Source organism: Protopterus annectens, chromosome 2.part0, assembly GCF_019279795.1.
Source record: "Protopterus annectens isolate FY-2018-M chromosome 2.part0, PAN1.0, whole genome shotgun sequence".
Lineage (NCBI taxonomy): Eukaryota > Metazoa > Chordata > Ceratodontiformes > Protopteridae > Protopterus > Protopterus annectens.
Genome location: NC_056728.1, coordinates 586,313,885 through 586,331,308, shown reverse-complemented (window position 1 = coordinate 586,331,308; position 17,424 = coordinate 586,313,885). Strand labels below are relative to the sequence as shown.

General features: G+C 42.9%; 1 pseudogene; it reads right to left on the bottom strand.

Moving 5' to 3' along the window:
* Positions 1-410: 410 nt before the first annotated feature.
* LOC122792756 lies at positions 411-1,351 on the bottom strand (annotated as a pseudogene).
* Between the last annotated feature and the right edge of the window lie 16,073 nt (positions 1,352-17,424).

Genomic DNA, 17,424 nt, shown 5'->3' with positions numbered 1-17,424 from the left:
CTATCATGCTTGAGTGGGCTATTTTGATCACCTACATTCTAGCTGAGGACCTGTATTTGCCCTGCTGTAACTTTCTATACCTATGCAATACTAACATAGTGTCCTTAGATAGATTAACTGTGTCAGTTTTCTTCATGTGTAGAAGGCCAAAGTTTAGTAAAATAAACCAATTTCAACACAGCTCATTCTACAGTAGGAAGACTGATGCATGTCCATGTCTGTAATTTTAAAGTCAGACTAAGTCCATTGTTGCTCAGATGTAAGTATGCGCTTGTAAGTATAAGAGCATAAAGGCAAACATAAAGACATTTGCCTGAAAAACTACTTTGTTTTTCAGATGTTCTATCCAATTTGCTAACATTTACTAAATACTACCTTACGACTGCAAGGTTCAGGTAGTTGTATGTGAATCACTTCCATGTCTTCAATGAGCCTCGGCCATCACTGCAACTTTCTCTAGATGTATGTGTTGTTTTTAACCAAAGAAATTCTAGGGTAAAGCATTGGGGAAATTGTCTCTGCATCTTGCCGACTTCAAAAAAGTTACTTATTATGTGGCTAGTGCCTGATCTGATTGATGTCCTTCTGAAGAGTGCTGCTAGGCACTTCTTGTGGCAGCCGCCCATCAGTAGGTGGTTCTCGGCCTCTGCAAACTGCAGTACCCAGGCATCACTTTCTGCAGAGCTTTGCTTGCCAGCTAGCGAGTGGCACTCCTTGGAGAGCATGTTGAAGCCTTCCGCCTTGACCTCAGCTACCCTATTTGGTCCCGGCCAAGGGATATGAGGCAAGGGCCAGTGTGCTGCACTTCATGGCCAGATGCCCGCACACTTAAATGCAGGGTGATCTGGACAACATAATGGTCTCTTATGTGTAGTTTCACCTCATTGGTGTCTGCCACCATCTTCATCATGTCTCGGTAGCTACATTTATCCACGGCCTGTGCCACCAGCATCTGAAAACAGGATCGGATCTTGCAGGCTGAAAGATAACCAGAGGCTGTGATGAATTCAACCCAGAGGGACATGCTCCTTTTGCGGCCATCACTTAACTTCAGTACCGCGCACCCTGGCAAAGAACCATCATCCACAAAGTTGAAGACCCCCATCTGGTTCAGATAGAGTACCACCTCAAACACTGTGGGTGAGATGACTTTGAGGCCCTCGTAGCGATTTTCCATCTCATTCAGGGAGCTAATGAAGTGCGGCTCTTGGACCTCCACCTCCTTGAACACATCAGAGACCACCTTGCAGACATCCCGGATAGTGTTGGCAATGGCCGCCTTGCACGCCTGGCATTTCTCATTCTAGTACTTGTTGAGATGATACACTAGTTTGGCCTGGGCTGCGATCATGTTGGGACAGAGATCCGGATTGTAGACTGGAGTCTCACAGTAGGTTGTAGGATCCAATGCGGCTAACTTAACTGGAGCCAACTTCAAAGTAGGGGGAAAAACGAAAAAAAAAAATCAGCTCTAAAATCGCCAAAAGTCTGAGGTAAAAAAGCAGGGTTAGATCTGAAATGTGAGCTGTTCTTAGGTGCTGTTAGAATAATCCTGTAATCTTTACAACAGCTATTTAAAGTGGGCAGATCCCTACCCCCTCTCAGTAGAAACAACCTAACTCAAGCCCAGTATAGCTGTAGCTGAGAGGTTAAGAACATACTTACATCTATTCTGCACCCGTCCTTCACTGTACTTTCTTCTTTTTTCTCTTTCTTCTTCTTTCTTCTGCTCTTCTGCACAGGTGCTGCCCGCTGTCCAAACGATAATCCACCCAAAAAAACGATTAAAAATAGAAATAAAACACAATGATGAGATGATCGCAAAAAAGAAAGCTCATTTCCTAATCCTACACTAAACTGAACTGACTGATTCTCACTCTCTTCCCAGCACATAAAGCCGGGAAGAGGCGACAACCAATCAGCAGCATTTAGGCTTTAGCCCAGCTGCGGACCGCAGTCCGAGCCCTTCAAGTCTATGCGGTTTGTAACCGCTGCCAAGATAGACTTCTGGGCATCACAATGATGCCTTATGTGCTCCTCCGGCTGCAAAGAAAAAAAAAAAAAAAAAGCTGTTTACAACCCGGCGGGTAAAGCAATGCGCATAAGATACTTTCGAGTCACGGACTCGAAATTTAAACTAAAAAAAAAGATTTTTTTTTTTTACAGTAAATTAAAAAATGTAAATAAGACCAAAACTACTGAGGGGGCTGCAGACCGGCAGTCCGATGCCACAAGCCGCCCCTGATAACCTCATAAATTTACCATTGTAAAGGGGTTTGTTGCAACATATGTCCTACGAGGGATATGAAGTCAGTAATTGTCATGGCCTTCACCATCTACAGACTGCAATCCTCACACTACCTTCTGCATTCCACAGATAGATGCACCATGGCTAACATATGAAACCAAAGGCACAACACTGCCCAGTCTGCAGATGGAGATTCCTCATATACATGGAACTGACATAGCAGGTATTGTGACATGTACGACAGGCATATCCAGACAAACACTGTTAAGCCAACATTACTCCAAATGCAGTATAGCAGCACTTGCAGTCTGTAGTCAGGTCAGGCACATCCCCCTCCTGTTTGTTGCCCTCTTCCCACAGTGTATGTTGTTAGAGGTAAATCCCCAATCCATCTGAGATGCTGTTTGCTAAACAACAGATCTAGTTCCTGCTCACAGTGACTGAAAAGGGCCAACACCACCATGATGTTCCTAGGTATTGGAGTGTGGTTCCATGCAATTGTCTATGGGAATGTTACCTCAGCTGTTCCACATGCAATCAGCTATGGGAGGGCTGCAATTCATGCAGAAGCCATCAGCTGATCATGAGCATCACTTAAAATACAATAGCTGCTGTCCAAGCAAAGCAGGTGTGGTTCTCTACATCCACCAGAGAGGGAGTGGGGGAGACAGACAGAGGCAAAGACATGTCAGACTGAAGCATGCTTATGTCACATACCTACCAGCACAGGGTATCAAACCCCTGACAACCACGTAATGCTATCACAGTTTGATGCAGTTATTGGATGCACCACATGGGTTACCTGCTGTGGAGCACTCAAAACATATATGTAATGGTAAGTGACATCTGCAACAGGGATATGGTAGATATACGGTAGGTGATGTACATGTGCCTGTCTGCATGAACAGGTGCCAGCATTAACACTGGCACACTCACACAGGGATGCACATACAATGACACACTTGGCAGGGCCAGGAGTGCAACTCATCACTAGTGGGATTGCCACAACACATCAATGTGCAGGTATCACATGCACCACACACTCATATGGAGGTCATATGGGCAAAGAGTATGAGGAGGTGTCAGATATCAGACAGCATGCTTCAGTATGCCCCAAGGGGTTGTAGTGAGTATGGATGTGGACATACGCATCATACAGCACACACGAACACACAGGGTGCCAGTTCTGACATGCATAGGTGCATGTCTGCATGGGTGTGTGGTGGTCAACTTTGCCAGCAGGCTGTATAAGGGTAGGTGATGGGTATACCTTGGCATCAGGCCACATGACAATGCTCTGCATTGTGGCTTAGGCCTGCAGTTTCTGAATTTGCCAACACAGGTGGGTATTGCATCCCCCATCCAGTCACCTGGGTGACTATTGTGTGTGGCCAATGCTGTGCATCATTAGCCATGTATGTGTTCCTTAGTCCATGACATGGATGGTGTCTGGGATGTGCACACCTCCCACATGCATGTACAGTGACATGTAGAACTGTACCTGGGATGTCTGGCCCATGTTGTGAACACAGATTATCATCAGATGTGCCAGTCTTGCCCACCTGTGGCAGGAACTGGTAATGTCCAGCAGGTTTACCCTGCACCTACACTGATAGCATGCTAACAGCATTCCCTGATGTCAGTGTCATCTGTCCATACAGGGCATGTCAGGCATGGTATGTCCGTTGTGAGTCACATGTGAAGGCACCACAGGTGGTGCAGGTGTTCATTGTGGAACAAAGTGGAGGTGCACTGCCTGCATGTACGTGCATATTGGACAGATGGGCAGGGTGACATGTCCTCTGTAGCCCACTGCTTTCACTGCATAGTTACAATCAGTGGCCAATATGCAGTGTACTACCCATATATTGGCTGTTGCCTAGGCATGTGTGTGCATATGACACATGGGTTGAGTGTGTGCTCTGGGTAATAGTGGGGTTGCTAACTGTGATTGGCTGGCCTTGATGTCACATGTATGGGTATGGCTTTGCACCCCTGCCTCTCAGCTGATTTACATCTGTTATCCCTGTATGGTTGACATTGTGATATATTAGGGCCAACATAAAAGAAATAAGCAAACCCCCTCCACATTGCCCACAGGTGTCACACACACTCACAACCACCTCTACACAGGATACAAGTTACAAACACACACACACAGACTTGTCATGTCTATGAGTACAACACCTACCTAACTAATTTATTATACTACAGCACTGCACAGTGATAGTACGTGCCACAGACATTACTGAAGTATTTCTTCCCCACAGTGAGACACATGCAGAACATTCCCAACTGATATGTGGGGGTATAGAACCCCCGACCAAGGTCAATATCACACTCTAGTGTAGAGCTGTTATAGGATACACCACAGGGATTACTAGAGAAAGTCTCCCCTAAAGGTGTATTTCACAATGAATGACATCAGCAGGATTACCAAACTAGGACATTTCAACTGTACTGCGAATGACTTGCCTAAAATGCATTGCTCCCTACACAGTCAATGAGACACACACAAAACATCCACAACGGACATATGTGAGTAAAGAACCCCTGACTGAGGTCTATATCACACTACAGCATAGAACTGTTACAGGATGCACCACAGGAATTACTAGAGAATTCTTCCCCAAAGGTGTATTTCACAATGAATGACATCAGCAGGATTACCCAACTAGGGCATTTCAACTGTACTGTGACTGACTAGCCTAAAATGCATTGCTCCCTACACAGACAGTGAGACACACACAAAACATCCACAACTGACATGCATGGGTATATAACCTCTGCCTAATGTCTATATCACACTACAGCCTGGAGCTGTTATAGAAAGCACCACAGGGATTACTAGAAAATCCCTTTCTCAAAGATGTATTTCACAGTTAATGACATCAGCAGGATTACCAAACTAGGGCATTTCAACTATACTGCGAGTGACTAGCCTAAAATGCATTGCTCCCTACACAGATAGTGAGACCTGCACAAAATATCTACAACTGACATGAGTGGGTATAGAACCACTGACCAAGGTCTATATCATGGCGCTATTATAGGACGCACCACAGGGATTACTAGAAAAGTACTTCCCCAAAGGTGTATTTCACAATGAATGACATCAGCAGGATTGCCAAAGTAGAGCATTTGAAATGCACTGCTAGTGAGTAGCCTATAATGCATTGCTCCATACACAGACATTGAAACACACACAAACATCCAGAACTGCAATGGGTGGAGATGGAACCCTACCACAGTTCTAAATCCCACTACAGCAGTACACAGTTACAGGATGCACTACAGAGATTACTGAGCTACAGCCTTCCCAGAGGTGTATTTCTAGGTGGGTGACATCAGCAGCCTTGCTAAAGTTGAGTATATGAATTGTACGGAGTGTGAGTAGCCGAAAAAGCATTGCTTTCTACTCAGTCAGGCACACACATTCACAAATCTGGTGTTAGAACACCTACCTAACTACTTTACCACACTACAGCCATACGCAGTTGCAGGATGCGCTACAGAGATTATTGGGGTATAATTTTCCCAGAGGTGTATTTCTAGGCGAGTGACATTAGCAGCCTTGCCAAAGTTGAGTATATGAATTGTATGGAGTGTGAGTAGCCTAAAAAGCATTGCTCTCTACTCAGTCAGACACACACACACAAACACACAGTTGCCAGGTCTGGGGTTAAAACACCTATCTAACTATTTTATCACACTACAGCAGTACGCAGTTGCAAGACACGCTACGGAGATTACTGGGCTATGACTTTCCCAGAGGTGTATTTCTAGGTGAGTGACATCAGCAGCCTTGCCAAAGTTGATTATATGAATTGTACAGCGTGTGAGTAGCCTAAAAAGCATTTCCCTCTACACAGTCAAACATGCACACAAACACACACACAGTTGCCAAGTCTGGGGTTAGAACTACTACCTAACTAGTTTACCACTACAGCAGTACGCAGTTATGGGATGCGTCATGGAGATTACTGAGCTACCACTCTCCAAAAGGTGTATTTCACATTGGATGACCTCAGCAGGCTTGTCATAATACTGCTATGGGGAGGGTGGTTGTGCATTGGCCATAACCCATTCATGTAGGGGTTGACATACCACATGCGGGCACACACAAGGTCATATGTCACAGGTACATGTATACAGCTATTAGATGACTACTTCCTTGTACAGTCATATTGCACAGTTGGCACGTGCACCACATAGTCTGTCATGCTGACAGATACTACACCACATACTCTGTCATGCTGACAGATACTGGTGGCTAGTATCTACAGCGAGTGACATCTACACCTCATGTGTTTGGGGCCCTTTGGCTGTGTGCTGGGTGAGACAGGCCCAGATGACTCCTTCTCATGGTCACCCTCTTCCACACATCTATGTTCGTCTACCTTTGGCTTATTATAGTGTGTTGTCCTTATATATATGACTGTATTCCTATCCACTGTGTGTGCAAGGCAGGAGTGGTGCATACTGACATGTGTCTGCACTAATAACTGTGACTGCCAGATATGTCTGGTCCACTGATGTTTGCAGACATGGCCTTCATGTGTGTGTGAGCATGCCCAGTATGACTTTTCAGTATGTTGTTGACTGACATTGCCTTCATTCCTCTGTGTGTGAGCATGCCCAGTATGGCCATCTGTATTGGATGTGTGGATCAAGTCCAGGTAGTTTGTACTGTGGTGCTGACCTTTGTGTTGTACACCGACTGGTAGCATGCTGTGTCTGCAGGGTATCCATCAGTCATTTGGCATTGATTGTTGCTACATTTCTGCATAGCGGGGGGGCACACCTGACTGTTTCTACATTTCTACACAGATTTGGGGGGGCCACACCTGACTGTTAAGATATTTCTATGTAGGATGGGGGGCACACCTGCCTATTTCTACATTTCTACACAGGATTGGGGGGGGCACACCTGACTGTTACTATATTTCTATGTAGGATGGGGGAGGGCACACCTGACTACTTCTACATTTCTACACAGGAGTGGGGGGCACACCTGACTGTTGCTATAAGTGTACTTAGGATGGGGGGGGCACACCTGACACTTGTACACATTTGCTAGGACTGTTCTGGAATGTTGAGTACTCCATTTCAGTCTGTAGTCTTACCTGTCGTGCTGGCTAGAGGCATACCAGTGTACTACAGATCTTAGCTTTAATTACCTACATATTAGTTTCTAACTTCCTAGTCTTCACAACTTACATCCAACTGCCTGGCTTGCTGTAGTCTGTCTGTGTAGGCCTGGGGGAGGGGTTAGCCATAGGGCTCATTCAGAGGCCATAGTACATCATTTTTTGTGTTTGTCCATACCTATCCTGCTGGCTGTAACTGTTGTTGGGTATGTGACCCCCCCCCCCCAACTGGCATGTGTGAGTCACTCACCTTGCAGGTGTCCCAGTATTGAGGGTGGTGTTGCAGGGCTGCCTATGTTGGATGTAGATAGTACACTCCCTATACATGGTTGAGCCCAGATAGTGTCATGTTTGGCATCCCTTTTACTGTATGTGCGAGTCAGAGAGAGGTGTTATTCCCTGGGTCCCTCCTCTGTCAGTGCATGTGCTATGTGTTGCCTCTTTGCCAAGGCCAGGGCATACTGGGCATGCCTCCTTCTGCCAACTGGGGCAGGCTGAGGTTGTTCCTCCTCCAAGTCACTCTGTGCCTGTGCAGGCCTTGGCAATGGTGGGGGGCTGTGTGGCCCTGCCCCATGCTGTTTCTGCTGCAGTTGTTTCCACAGGATCATATTGTGTAGCATGGCACATACAAGGACAATTTGGATATATGTTGTTGGTGAGTACTGCAAGGCTCTACCAGATGTGTCCAGGCACCGGAACCATGACTTGAGCATTCCAAACATGTGCTCTATTATGATTCGTGTTTATGCATGTACCTCATTATGGAGTTATTGTTCAGATGTGTGTGTATTTCTGATGGGTGTCATCAGCCATAGCTCCAGTGCATATCCAGCATCCCCCACTAGGTGACCGTGTGGGATGTCCCCATTGGAAAATCTCTGGTACAGCTGAGTCAGATGTCAGATGTGGGAATTGTGGTAGCTTCCAGGGCAGCCAGTACACACATACATTATTATGCCCTGGGCATCGCACATGACCTGGCAGTTGATGGAGGGGAAGCCCTTGCGGTTGATGCAGACCCTACCCAGCTCAACAGGTGGTGCTTTGATGCAGATGTGCGTGCAGTCTATTGCATCCACTACCTCAGGGTATTCTGCTATTTGGTGGAAGAGATGCATAATGCTGGCCAAAGCCTCACAGGTGATGGGGAAATATATGTACTTACCGACATGTGCTGATATGGCATCCAGGAACTGGTGGAGTACCCTGGATGCTAAATCCTGTGAAATCCCCATCATATCCCCAGATGGCCTTTGGAAGGTACCTGTAGCTAGTATCCTTAGGCCTACACATACCTTGGTATCCACTGGGATAGGTTCCCCTCTGTTAGTTCTGTGTGTGAGGCGTGGCCAGCACAGCTCAACAATTTGCTGTAGGAGGTCCTTGTCCACCCTATAGCGCTCCACTATCTCCAGCTCATGTAGCCCTTGGTAGGTTATCCTGGGTCTCTACACTCTTCTCTGTCTCCTCACTGTGGGTTGCTCAGCAGAATTCACATCCTCACCATCCTCAGCCTCTTGCACATGCTGGTTTATGATAGCAAAAGCAGCCCCTAACATTTGTCTCTTGCTTTCATTTTGTAATATTTCCCCATTCGTATACACCGGTGGTGCAGAGTTTTTTGGAAAAACAAAGGGGAAAGATGTTTGCATAGTTTATAGTGGTGTGCTGGGCTGGGCTGGTCTGCTGCCTGTGTAATTGGCTGATTCTGATACATTTCACCTGTCAGCTAAGCTAGTTCTCCTTGATTACCTTCCTACTGCTGTTTTCCCTTCCTCTTGCCTTCCTGTTTAAGCCCGGGGGTGCATCATGCAAACACAGTGCTCAGATGTGAACAGAGCTGCTATTTCCTGTTTTTCTTTTTTTTTTTTTTTACACCTGGTGTGCACCAAGCAAACACGTGTACATGCTGTAAGAACATTTTACAAGATTTTGGCTTGTTCTACCTGTGTACACCATGATTTTCTTGGTGTAAGATAGGACAGCCCTAGATACACCCCATGCCTTACCTTAGCTTAGCTAAGGGCAAACACGAGTCACAGTGCTCCAATTAGTTTACAGCATGCCTGACACACTCCCTTCAGATGTCAGCTATGTCTAGGGCTTACACTCATGGTTTTCCTAGTCCTAAACTCTTAGGTGCAGGATTGCACTAACAGGGAAACTGGGATTCTCTATTCTTCCCCTCATTTGCATAGGATTGCCTGCTAATGCATAGTTACATGTCCTACACTGAGCCTTCCCCCTTAGCAACCATTACTCACTGGCCAGGTTGTCTTCTGCCTGCCATTGACTTGCATGGCAGAATACTGCTTTTAGTTAGAATGCTCATTTTAGGTTTATTTTATTATTTTCCCCCCAATTCCGTTTGCGGGCCACTGCCCTATGCTTAAATAGCTGAGATCGGCGAAAAAAAAAAAAGTTATTTTTTTTATTTTTTAAACAGTTTGCAATGCCAATGGCCTTCTACTTGCCCATTGGCATGCTTCCTCAATGATATGCAGCCTTTATTTGGAGTTGTCATAGCTCCGTTTCGTAGTTTGCAGAACTGTACTTGGTTACTAACCGAGTACATTTCTGCAGACTGCACTTGTCCTGCACGGACAGCTGCCAGCTTCCTGGATGACAAATCCCCCTCATTTGCATGGTTTTCACCTGCAAATGAGGGTAATTTGCATGCAGGAGCTCGGTCCATGCAGGATTAGTCTAAGAGCTCACGTGCACATCCCGGGAGCTCGTTGCTGGATCGCACATCGGCCATATTGCCAAAATAGCTCTTAGACTAATCCTGCATGCAATAAAGGGCTTCGTAAATCCAGGGGAAAGTCTCAAAGTTAGTGGTGCAATCAAAAATAACATTGTAAAAATGTTTGGTGTCTTTTAATACAGATGGTGCTGCATCAAGGGCAGTTTTGAACTTGCTCTCCACAAAAAGTCTTTATTCTGTCAGGTCTACTGCACATCTAAATCTCTTGATGGAGACATAGACATGCATCACAGATAATACTGTTTCTTTGGAATCATCTTCCTCTCCATATAAAGCAAAGTACTTATCTTTCAGTATTTAAATATAATATGGATGAATTGATGGGTAGCCATAAATTCAACTCTGCTTTAGCACCCTTGTCCATCATGGATAGGGGTAACATGCAAGTGTTCTGTACATCTCTGGGCTAGTCATACTTTATAAATACCTACAAGAGAGTCAACATTGCTTGAGTGTGCAGGTAGAAAGTGGTAAACATAGTTGTATGTGCTCTACTGGGCAAGAGACATTTAGTATTTCAGGGACTGGGGCACGCAGGGAGCATACACTTTCATGGGGGGACATATGCCCCTGTGATTCCCCCCATGGGCAGGACCTTCCTTTGTCAAATCTGAATTGGTGAGGGTCTGGGGATAACAGATTTTCAATATGCACATGAATCAGGTCTGAGATAACATGTTCCATAATATTACATAAGAGGCTAGTGTGACTGATGAGTCTTTAGTTACCATGGTCAATGGTTAAGTCACCCTTCTTTGAAGGCATTACTATGACTGTTATCCAGGCCTGAGAAATGTAACAGCTGGAATGTCATACATTGAATAGGTTATGAAGAGGTTCAGATATGCCATATCTGACACTGACAATCAAACAGCTCAGCATGTTATCTAGGCCCATGAATGGAGTGTTCTTAGCTTGTGAGAGGGCTGATGAATTCTTACACAGTAATTAGGGGGGTGACTGTGAAATAGCTAAAATTGCAGGGGGAGATTGATTTACACTAAGCTAGTTAGGATATTAGCAATTTTGCTTGGGTCAGAGTGGGCAGTACAAACATTGTTGGGTAATAGTGTTTACCTTCTTGACATAGTTAAAGAAAGATGTAGCTGTTTTTAGTTTTAGTGGGTATTTTAAATTCCTATTCATCTTTGATGTTATTAATAGTTCCCTTAAGCTCTTTACTGGTTTGCTTAACTGTGCTGTTAAAGTAAGCAGAATGAGGCTTCTTATAAGCATTAAGTAATGTCTTTCCCTTGTTAAGTCCATCAAGTCATTCATCCACACCCCCTTTTCCCCATTTTTGCACATGGGGTCGGGGGTGCCACTTCCTCTGTGACAATCATCTAGAGCCAATGTTCACACCACCAGGTGGCTAGCTCTGCTCCTATTGTTCTTTCATATTGCACATATACATGGTCACTCACACCTATGGGCAATTTAGACTGTCAAACCCACCTACTGTATGTCTTTGGAATGTGGGAGGAAACTAGAGCTCCAAGAGAAAACCCATGCAAACACAGGGAGGACATGCAGACTCTACACAGGAGGCACCTCAGCTGAGACTCAAACTAGGGAACATCTTGCTGTGAGACAATAACTCTACCTACTGCACCACTACTTCTCTCTTTCTTTTCTTTCTCTTGTTATGTTATTTAGTTATATGAGAATTCCACCGTAGAGGTTTGATAAACATTTCTCATTATCTTTGGTATGATTAGGGACTACCTTATTAATATAACTTTGGTGTGATTAGGTAGTACCTTATAAATATAACTTTGGTGTGATTAGGGACTACCTTAACAATATAACTTTGGTGTGATTAGGGACTATCTTATCAATATAACTTTGGTGTGACTGGGGAGTACCTTATCAGTACAACAGCTTAAATGAGAGTAGAAGTCAGAGGCATTGACAGTGACTTTATTAATGGGACTCAATGGATGAGGATTACAGTGGAATTTATTTATTTGGGTCATCAAGTAACTGAAGAATGTTTGCTTTTTAGATGTCCCTCAGTACAGAGATATTTGCACGGGAAGTATCACCAGTTTTAAAGAAAAAGATCATTGAGTTATGCTCTGATTTAACAAAGGAAGATGTTGCACATGGAAGTGTACAAGAAGATGGCATATTCGTGAGGATAAATCAAGAATACTGGAAAGATGAACTATTTTTAAAAGGGAGTTATCATTTATAACATCAAAAAAACATTTGGGGTATGGATCACTGGCAGTGTAGGTCACCAAGTTTATTGAGGGATAGTTGAAGTCCCAGAGTAGAAAGGTGGAATTTTTAATGGGGATTTCAGCTAAGGAGTTAAGATATCTATTGCATTCAGAAGGGGACATAGTGGGTGTTTTATAACCAGTTATGAAGAGGTAATCAATCTTGTTTAAGGTTTGTTGGCCATCTAGAAATTCAGATTTTGTGTCCTAAGGAATCTGTTCTGAGGTAATGATATCCTTGATGAATACTAATGCTGCCTCACAATTGCAGTTGGCCTGAAGACATGATAGGTACTAAATCTAGGAACAGAGAGAATGATTTCATTGTTTTGAAATCATTTTCTCTAATTACACATACATCAATGTGCTCTAGTTTTAGGAGAGCCTCATGTTCAGAAATGTTTTGTTTTTACTTCTGGCGTTGAATAGAACCACTTTAATATATTCCGAATTAAAATTTACCAGGTTGGAATGTTCAGCACATGGACACTGTGTAAAAGTGGACTATAAGTGCAGAAAAGACTTTAGCCAGAATGTGAATGTTTTGGTGAGAGAGGGGTGCTGTCCATCCCTGGTAAAGTAGGAATGTTTGTCAGCCATTTTATCCGAAGATGACACATAGTGGATCCCCACAGAATGACACCAGCTACATAGTTAATTATTTTGTCTTTGAATCTCAGCATCATTCTGTGTGATGGCAAAATACCACTCAGACCAGTGCCTTTCCTGCTTCATATACATGCACAGCAAGTTCAGTCATGTCCTTCTGCATGTCCCTCTAGGTATAATACATAGGGTCACTCACTGTCACAAGGGCCACAATCAGCCCATAATCATATTTGTCAGGATGGAGTGTATAAAGATCCCCTGTTACCTCCTAAGTGCTGACACTGGAAAGATAGCTGTCACCCTGTTCTTATCTAGTCTGGTGATGGTGGTGTACATATGCTTGACAATAGAGTCGCCTATTACTAAAACATTAAACTAGATAGCTGCAGTCTCACTGGGTCTTAAGAGCTTAACTATGACTCTTAAAGATATATGTGCTAATCGTGGGTCTTCAAGGTGAAGGTGAGTATGCTTCTGCATGAACTAGTGACTGAGCTCTCTGAGCCCTTAACCTAGGAGGATTAGACAGAGTTCTCTTAAAAAAACCTCAGCATAAGCTGGTTTACTGGAAATGTTTCTGTGGTGTGTGTGTGTGTGTGTGTGTGTGTGTGTGTGTGTGTGTGTGTGTGTGTGTGTGTGTGTGTGTGTGTGTGTGTGCGCATGTGTGTATGTGCGTGTGTGTGGGCGTGCGCGCATGTGTGGAGATGTATGTGTGTGCCTGTGTGCGTGCATGTGTGCGTGCATTTGTGTGTATGCATGTGTGCGGTGGCGGCGCATATTTTGCGATATGGGTGTGTGTGTGTGTGTGTGTGTGTGTGAGTGTGTGTGTGTGTGTGTGTGTGTGTGTGTGTGTGAGCATGTGCATGTTCGCATGCCTATGTGTGTGTGTGCATGCATGTGTGTGTGTGTGTGTGTGTGTGTGTGTGTGTGTGTGTGTGTGTGTGTGTGTGTGTGTGTGTGTGTGTGTGTGTGTGTGTGTGTGTGTGTGTGTGTGTGCATGCATGTGTGCGTGCATTTGTGTGTATGCATGTGTGCACGTGTGGGCGAGCGCACATGTTTGCGCATATGGGTGTGTGTGCACGCATGTGTGTGTGTGTGTGTGTGTGTGTGTGTGTGTGTGTGTGTGTGTGTGTGTGTATACATGCATGTATGGGCTGTGCTTACTGAATGTGTTCAGAGGTGAGTCTGTGGCCTCCAAGTTCAGTAAATTCTTACAACTCCAGCATATTGAAATATTGTGAGGTAGCAATAAAGTGTTTTCAGTAAGCATGAGGCTAGAGCTATCAGGCTGGAATATATTCCATAATGAACAGCATGGATAAGGTCTGTGAGAAAGTAGGATAGCTTAATATCTTAACTTATAATGGATCGGACTATAAAATGTGGATAATATGGGATATGGCTGAAGGATACAATATTAGATGCGACTACTGTAGTATGCACAGGTACAAAAAAGAATGTAAAATTGGAAGTAATGTGTAGGGGAAAAAGTTAATGTGTAACAGGTGCAAATTTAAATTGGACAGTTTTGCCCAGTAGGCTGATTTGATCTCTACTAAACTGTTAACAATAAGGATCAGCAGATAGTCTAACCCAATGGATCATGATGCAGTAATTGAAGAGCAATAACAAGTTAGTCTAAATGAATAGTTACCATGAACACCACACGCATAGAGCTGCTTCGATGGCTTGTAAAAGCAACACCAGCTACCAGCGAATTTAGCTTATAACATGGAATATATGATATATCGTAAAAGGTGTACAATAAAACAATGGTTGTTTTATTTGTATTTGGTTATATATACATTAGTTCATTAGTTTATTGTAATGGCTGTTTATTAGGTGGGGTTTGTTTTGCTTCTAGTGGTAGCCATGTGTGCCTTAGTTATATATGTATACCTTTAAGAAATTAAATACTGTGGAATTTTAACAATTATTCAATTACTGAATTAATGTATTTAAGTGGCGGAGGAAAAGTGATGTTTTACTCCCCTGAACAAGAGCAGGATGAAAGCTCTTAACTTTGTCGTATGAATAAATGAATCTGGATTTTAACAACGTTGATGATGTACTTTCTTTGGTGAACTGGACTGTTTTACTGTACACCTTTTACGATATATCATATCATATATACAAGTAGAACAGACAGCCAAAAATGATATAAAGTAGTTAATCCAGTACTGATTAGTGCAGTACCTGTAGAGTAGTAACAGTGGAGATGTGCAATGACACCAATAATCAAAATATGCAATCAGTAACTGAGATAATAAGTTGATTTGGTTTCTATCTACCCAATATTAGTAACTGGCAACCTGTAGTATTATCTTAGATATTGTCAGTGGTGAACGACAATACAACAACAACAGCAAAACTATAATAATATTTATCTAATAACACTACAGTAAGCAGAGTAGGGCTAATTTCAGCTTCCAGAAGTGCAGTCAGTAAGTTAGTAAGTTAAAATGAGACAAAGATTTCATTGTGTGTAAAAAAGCAGAAGTAAAATTATTCACAATCATGCAACTAACTTTTGATAGTTGACTTTAGGTACCCACAAAACTTGTGGAAGCACTGCAGTCAACCTCTGGATTATTGATCTCTATGTGGGGTCCTACCAATGCTGCAGTTTGTCATAAAAATATATTCACATATGGAGGCTATCCACATAATTCCAAAATTCTGTACACTGCACCATCTTCATTAATCAGAAGTTAGTTGCCTTTTCCCATTTTTTTTTACTGATGTTCAAAAAATCTTGTTTTTTTTCCTACAAGCTTCACAATATAGAGGGCTATGATCAGGATTCCGATTGTAACCATGTTATGTGTTTACAAATTGGATACCAAGAAATTCACCTAGAGAGCAAAGCTAGAGAGGTGAATCTTGTTATTCATGTCAACAACACATAATAACAGGTCATGATTGCTGAGACCAGATCATAACTCTTCGTATTGCATGTAGTCTTCTTATGTGGACATCAGAGGAATGATATTCAGGAACCAATGAGAGTGAAGGATCATCCCTTCCCTTATACCCGACTGTAACAGTGCTTAGGGTGTATTACACACCTTTAAACTTTTACAGTCAGGTCTAACACTGCAGTAGAATATAACAGGTTCATTATTTCTGAATTTGGAGCATAATGACAACACTCCATGCACAATATAGCATGTTTCCTGGTGTTATAGCATCTCTCCTTTCCATCGTTCTCCTCAACCATACAACAGTGCAAATCTGTTTCCTTGGAGGCACTTCTAGTACCCAGATGAATTTTCCAAGCTGGTAACCCTCAAGTATAAATTGAGAAGCATAAAATGACAGGACCATGATCTGGCTGGTGCTACTAAAACTCAAGAACCAGTCCAGTCCCATTTCTGCAACTCACCTCTCAATTAAGCTGAGGATCGAAAACAAAAAAAACCAAACTTCTGTTTTTAAATTCCACCAAGTCTCTTGACTTGCTAAATCTTATAGCAGACACAGAGCACTGAAGTACTTCAGTACTGCCAGAGATAAGTTTCAAAATTAAGCATCCAGAAATGCTGGTACAAAAATAAGTACCATCACAGCATTAACAATCCATCAGCATTTCTCGATCATATCTCCAATGCCTCCATCCTGGGGTGGCTTCTCTGCATTTCTCAATCATGTCCCTGATATCTCCCTCCTGTATTTCCTGCCCCCTTTGCCCCACCCTAGCTACACTATGTTGCTAGACTGTGGAGAGGGGTTCCTGGCCTACTCTGCCAGATCCTCTGCTAACAGTGGCTGTGCTTAACCCCTTCCAGAGCATCTTGTCCCCAACACAGACTGCTTCTGATTATTTCAATTCTCACTCTATAAATTACTGCATGCTCAACGTGGTGTGACTAAAGTTATTAGGACATTTTTAATGAAATAAACTGTCACATTCGCTGTATCTTTTCCTTAGAGTGTGCTTCTAGCTTCGTAGACAATTAAGCAGCTGCATTTCAAATTTTAGTGACATTTTCACTGTAAATACATTTATAAGCTACAACATTAAACATGAAAATCTCAAATTTATATAAAAGTATACAGCATTTTAGCTGTGATGTTTTAACAATACTTATACATGTTCTTATAAAGCCACAGTATGCTACCCTTAACTGTAAGGATTGACAATGTTGTAGTTTCTCTATATATAATGAGTATTCTGGCCTTAAATTGATCCTACCTACAAATGACCTGGTAATGTAATACTTTCAGACTTTCTTGTAAAAATTTCAGGAAAGACACATTGTTACTTAGTATAATTGTACGTACCACACCAGCAAAAGTATGAAATGAAAACAAATAACAATCAGGAATATGTAGACGTCTGTCTTTACTTAGAAAAACTGTTTTTTTTTTAATTATGATATTTTAAATGGCAAAAAATATCATTTTATTTGAGAAATAAATATT